The sequence below is a fragment of the Loxodonta africana genome, chromosome 1 (genome assembly GCF_030014295.1).
Source record: "Loxodonta africana isolate mLoxAfr1 chromosome 1, mLoxAfr1.hap2, whole genome shotgun sequence".
In the NCBI taxonomy this organism is placed as follows: Eukaryota; Metazoa; Chordata; class Mammalia; order Proboscidea; family Elephantidae; genus Loxodonta; species Loxodonta africana.
In genome coordinates, this window is record NC_087342.1 from 199,327,918 (window position 1) to 199,333,917 (window position 6,000).

A 6,000-nucleotide genomic window follows, 5' to 3' on the forward strand; every position below is an offset into this window, starting at 1 on the left:
TCTACCAAACTTTCAGAGAAGAGTTAACACCACTACTACTAAAGGTATTTCAAAGCATAGAAAATGACGGAATACTACCCAACTCATTCTATGAAGCCACCATCTCCCTGATACCAAAACCAGGTAAAGACATTACAAAAAAAGAAAATTACAGACCTATATCCCTCATGAACATAGATGCAAAAATCCTCAACAAAATTCTAGCCAATAGAATTCAACAACATATCAAAAAAATAATTCACCACGATCAAGTGGGATTTATACCAGGTATGCAAGGCTGTTTTAATATCAGAAAAACCATTAATGTAATCCACCACATAAATAAAACAAAAGACAAAAACCACATGATCTTATCAACTGATGCAAAAAAGGCATTTGACAAAGCCCAACACCCATTTATGATAAACACTCTCACCAAAATAGGAATTGAAGGAAAATTCCTCAACATAATAAAGGGCATCCATGCAAAGCCAACAGCCAACATCACTCTAAATGGAGAGAACCTGAAAGCATTTCCCTTGAGAATGGGAACCAGACAAGGATGCCCTTTATCGCCGCTCTTCTTCAACATCGTGCTAGAAGTCCTAGCCAGAGCAATTAGGCTAGACAAAGAAATAAAGGGCATCCGGATTGGCAAGGAGGAAGTAAAATTATCTCTATTTGCAGATGTCATGATCTTATACACAGAAAACCCTAAGAAATCCTCCAGAAAACTACTGAAACTAATAGAAGAGTTTGACAGAGTCTCAGGTTATAAGATAAACATACAAAAATCACCTGGATTCCTCTACATCAAGAAAAAGAACATCGAAGAGGAAATCACCAAATCAATACCATTCACAGTAGCCCCCAAGAAGATAAAATACTTAGGAATAAATCTTACCAAAGATGTAAAAGACCTATACAAAGAAAACTACAAAGCTCTACTACAAGAAATTCAAAAGGACATACTTAAGTGGAAAAACATACCTTGCTCATGGATAGGAAGACTTAACATAGTAAAAATATCTATTCTACCACAAGCCATTTATACATACAATGCACTTCCGATCCAAATTCCAATGTCATTTTTTAAGGTGATAGAGAAACAAATCACCAACTTCATGTGGAAGGGAAAGAAGCCTCGGATAAGCAAAGCATTACTGAAAAGAAGAAGAAAGTGGGAGCCCTCACTCCACCTGATTTCAGAACCTATTATACAGCCACAGTAGTCAAAATGCCTGGTATTGGTACAGCAACAGGCACATAGACCAGTGGAACAGAATTGAGAACCCAGATATAAATCCATCCACATATGAGCAGCTGATATTTGACAAAGGCCCAGTGTCAGTTAATTGGGGAAATGATATTCTTTTTAACAAATTGTGCTGGCATAACTGGATATCCATTTGCAAAAAAATGAAACAGGACCCATACCTCACACCAAGCACAAAAACTAACTCCAAGTGGAGCAAAGACCTAAACATAAAAACTAAAACGATAAAGATCAGGGAAGAAAAAATAGGGACAACATTCGGAGCCCTAATACAAGGCATAAACAGAATACAAAACATTACCAAAAATGATGAAGAGAAACCCGATAACTGGGAGCTCCTAAAAATGAAACACCTATGCTCATCTAAAGACTTCACCAAAAGAGTAAAAAGACCACCTACAGACTGGGAAAGAATTTTCAGCTATGACATCTCCGACCAGCGCCTGATCTCTAAAATCTATATGATTCTGTCAAAACTCAACCACAAAAAGACAAACAACCCAATCAAGAAGTGGGCAAAGGATATGAACACACATTTCACTAAAGAAGATATTCAGGCAGCTAACAGATACATGAGAAAATGCTCTCGATCATTAGCCATTAGAGAAATGCAAATTAAAACTACGATGAGATTCCATCTCACTCCAACCAGGCCGACATTAATCCAAAAAACACAAAATAATAAATGTTGGAGAGGCTGCGGAGAGATTGGAACTCTTATACACTGCTGGTGGGAATGTAAAATGGTACAACCACTTTGGAAATCTATCTGGCGTTATCTTAAACAGTTAGAAATAGAATTACCATAGAACCCAGAAATCCCACTCCTTGGGATATACCCTAGAGAAACAAGAGCCTTCACACAAACAGATATATGCACACCCATGTTTATTGCAGCTCTGTTTATAATAGCAAAAAGCTGGAAGCAACCAAGGTGTCCATCAACGGATGAATGGGTAAATAAATTGTGGTATATTCACACAATGAAATACTACGCATCGATAAAGAACAGTGACGAATCTCTGAAAAATTTCATAACATGGAGGAACCTGGAAGGCATTATGCTGAGTGAAATCAGTCAGAGGCAAAAGGACAAATATTGTATAAGACCACTATTATAAGATCTTGAAAAATAGTATAAACTGAGAAGAACACATACTTTTGTGGTTACGAGTGGGGGAGTGAGGGAGGGAGGGAGAGGGTTTTTTACTGATTAATTAGTAGATAAGAACTGCTTTGGGTGAAGGGAAGGACAACACTCAATACATGGAAGGTCAGCTCACTTGGACTGGACCAAAAGCAAAGAAGTTTCCGGGATAAAATGAATGCTTCAAAGGTCAGCGGAGCAAGGGCAGGGGTTTGGGAACCATGGTTTAAGGGGACTTCTAAGTCAATTGGCAAAATAATTTCTATTATGAAAACATTCTGCATCCCACTTTGAAATGTGGCGTCTGGGGTCTTAAATGCTAACAAGCGGCCATCTAATATGCATCAATTGGTCTCAACCCACCTGGAGCAAAGGAGAATGAAGAACACCAAGGTCACACAACAACTAAGAGCCCAAGAGACAGAAAGGGCCACATGAACCAGAGACCTACATCATCCTGAGACCAGAACTAGTTGGTGCCCGGCCACAATCGACGACTGCCCTGACACGGAGCACAACAGAGAACCCCTGAGGGAGCAGGAGATCAGTGGGATGCAGACCCCAAATTCTCATAAAAAGACCATACTTAATGGTCTGACTGAGACTAGAGGAATCCCGGCAGTCATGATCCCCAAACCTTCTGTTGGCCCAGGACAGGAACCATCCCCGAAGACAACTCATCAGACATGAAAGGGATTGGACAGTGGGTAGGAGAGAGATGCTGATGAAGAGTGAGCTAATGATATCAGGTGGACACTTGAGACTGTGTTGGCATCTCCTCTCTGGAGGGGGGATGGGAGGATAGAGAGAGTTGGAAGCTGGCAAAATTGTCACGAAAGGAGAGACTGGAAGGGCTGACTCATTAGGGGGAGAGCAAGTGGGAATACGGAGTAAGAGGTATATAAACTTATATGTGACAGACTGACTTGATTTGTAAACGTTCACTTGAAGCTCAATAAAAGTTAATAAAAAAAAAAAAAAAAGAAGAAGAGCTGGGAGCAGGATGCATCCTTTGGATCCAGGGTCCTTGCTCTGAGAACATCCTAGACCCAGGAGACAGAGAGAGGTGTAACCCTGGAGACGGCACCAGGTGGCCTGAGACGGAGTGAGATGATACAAGACGGTATGAGTGTTGAGAACCAGGAGGCTGGAGCGAGAAAGCTGCAGCGTGAGAAGTACAGCAGTGGGCTTGCCAACCCACAGAGCAAGAGAGCTGAGTACCTTCAGGTAGGGGGTTTCCTAGCAGAGAGAAGTGCCTCCAGGCACTTATCAGTGGAGCTAAAGAGCTATAACACTTGCCCAAGCAGGGTAGAGGCCAAGAACAAGGGCCAGTGGCGGGCATGGTAGAGAAGGAGCTGAGAGGTTAGAAGCTGTCCTGATTGATGAACTTATCCTGTCTCCTGAGTCGTTCCTGTTACTTTCAAGTTGAACCGGATCCTAAGTTGTAACTTGTTACTTCCCTAATAAACCACATGACTGTGGAAAAAAAAAAAAAACAGCTGCAACAGTATATCGACAGGGAACTGCCAGGAATTCAAGCTGGTTTCAGAAGAGGACATGGAACCAGGGATATCATTGCTGATGTCAGATGGATCCTGGCTGAAAGCAGAGAATACCAGAAGGATGTTTACCTGTGTTTTATTGACTATGCAAAGACATTCGACTGTGTGGATCATAAAAAATTATGGATAGCGTTGCAAAGAGTAGGAATTCCAGAACACCTAATTGTGCTCATGAGGAACCTTTACATAGATCAAGAGGCAGTTGTTCAGACAGAACAAGGGGATACTGATTGGTTTAAAGTCAGGAAAGGTGTGCGTCAGGGTCATATTCTTTTACCATACCTATTCCATCTGTATGCTGAGCAAATAATCCAAGAAGCTGGGCTATACGAAGAAGAACAGGGTATCAGGATTGGAGGAAGACTCGTTAACAACCTGTGTTATGCAGATGACACAACCTTGCTTGCTGAAAGTGAAGAGGACTTGAAGCACTTACTAATGAAGATCAAAGACCACAGCCTTCGGTATGGATTGCACCTCAACATAAAGAAAACAAAAATCCTCACAACTGGACCGATGAGCAACATCATGATAAACGGAGAAAAGATTGAAGTTGTCAAGGATTTCATTTTACTTGGATCCACAATCAACAGCCATGGAAGCAGCAGTCAAGAAATCAAAAGATGCATTGCATTGGGTAAATCTGCTGCAAAGGACCTCTTTAAAGTGTTGAAGAGCAAAGATGTCACCTTGAAAACTAAGGTGCGCCTGACCCAAGCCATGGTATTTTCAATCACATCATATTCATGTGAAAGCTGGACAATGGATAAGGAAGACCAAAGAAGAATTGACACCTTTGAATTGTGGTGTTGTGAAGAAAACTGAATATACCATGGACTGTCAAAAGAACGAACAAATCTATCTTGGGAGAGGTACAACCAGAATGCTCCTTAGAAGCAAGGTTGATGAGACTCTGTCTTACATACTTTGGACATGTTGTCAGGAGGGATCAGTCCCTAGAGAAGGACATCATGCTTGGCGGAGTACGGGGTCAGCAGAAAAGAGGAAGACCCTCAACGAGATGGATTGACACAGTGGCTGCAACAATAAGCTCAAGTAAGGATGGCTCAGGGTCGCTATGAGTTGGAAGTGACTCAATGGTACCTAACAACAGCAATAACAGCAACAAGTTTAGAAATTCAGGAAAAGCTTTTGAAAGGGCATCTCTACGCAAATTGAGTGTAGTTACATATGGCGTTAAGTTTATAAATGAATTGCAAACAGATCTGCACATAAGCTATTTTCATGTAATGTTATAAAGTATTCATTTTTTTATAATTTATTAAGTATCAGCTGATTTTTCAAAATGAAGAGCAACAAAAATCTCGAAAAACGTAAAGGAAACCCCAGACTTTTCTTTTTGCTAATGACTGTTTTTGGTTGGTTAATTGGCTGGCTGGTTGGTTGGTGACTGAATTGGGCTTTTTTCATCTTTTGGACACATTTTTGATTGCGTAAATACTCAGAGGAAAAGAATAATACCAATCCAGGTGGGGTTCTTGGGAGAATATTAGGATTTACCTTGGTGATAGTAAATAAAAGTGACATGAAGGCACCCTACATGCCAGAAACTATACTTGGTGCTTCACACTCTGTTTTGTTAATCTTCACAACATCCCCGTGATGTATGCATTTATTATTTTCAATTTACAGCTAAGAAAGCTGAGGCTCAGGGAACTAAAGAGTTAACAGAGTTTTTTAGGGCTTTCAGGGAGAAACCTTTTTTTTTTTTTAATTTTCCCCTGAGCAGAATTTCTTATTGAATCATTCACAACTCTGTTCCTAAATTTTCTTCTCCTTAATTCAACAAATATGCTGTCTCTTATTTTATTGATGTAAGCAACCAATATTTTTTGAGACCCTGTTATATGCCAAATACTGTTTTGTTGTTGTTAAGTGCAGTCTAATTGGTTCTGACTCATAATGATCCTACAGAACAAAGTACTGCCTAGTTCAGCTCCATCCTCACATTGTTGCTATTCTTGAGTTCATTGTTGCAGCCACTGTGTCAGTCCATCTCACTGAGAGTCTTCCTC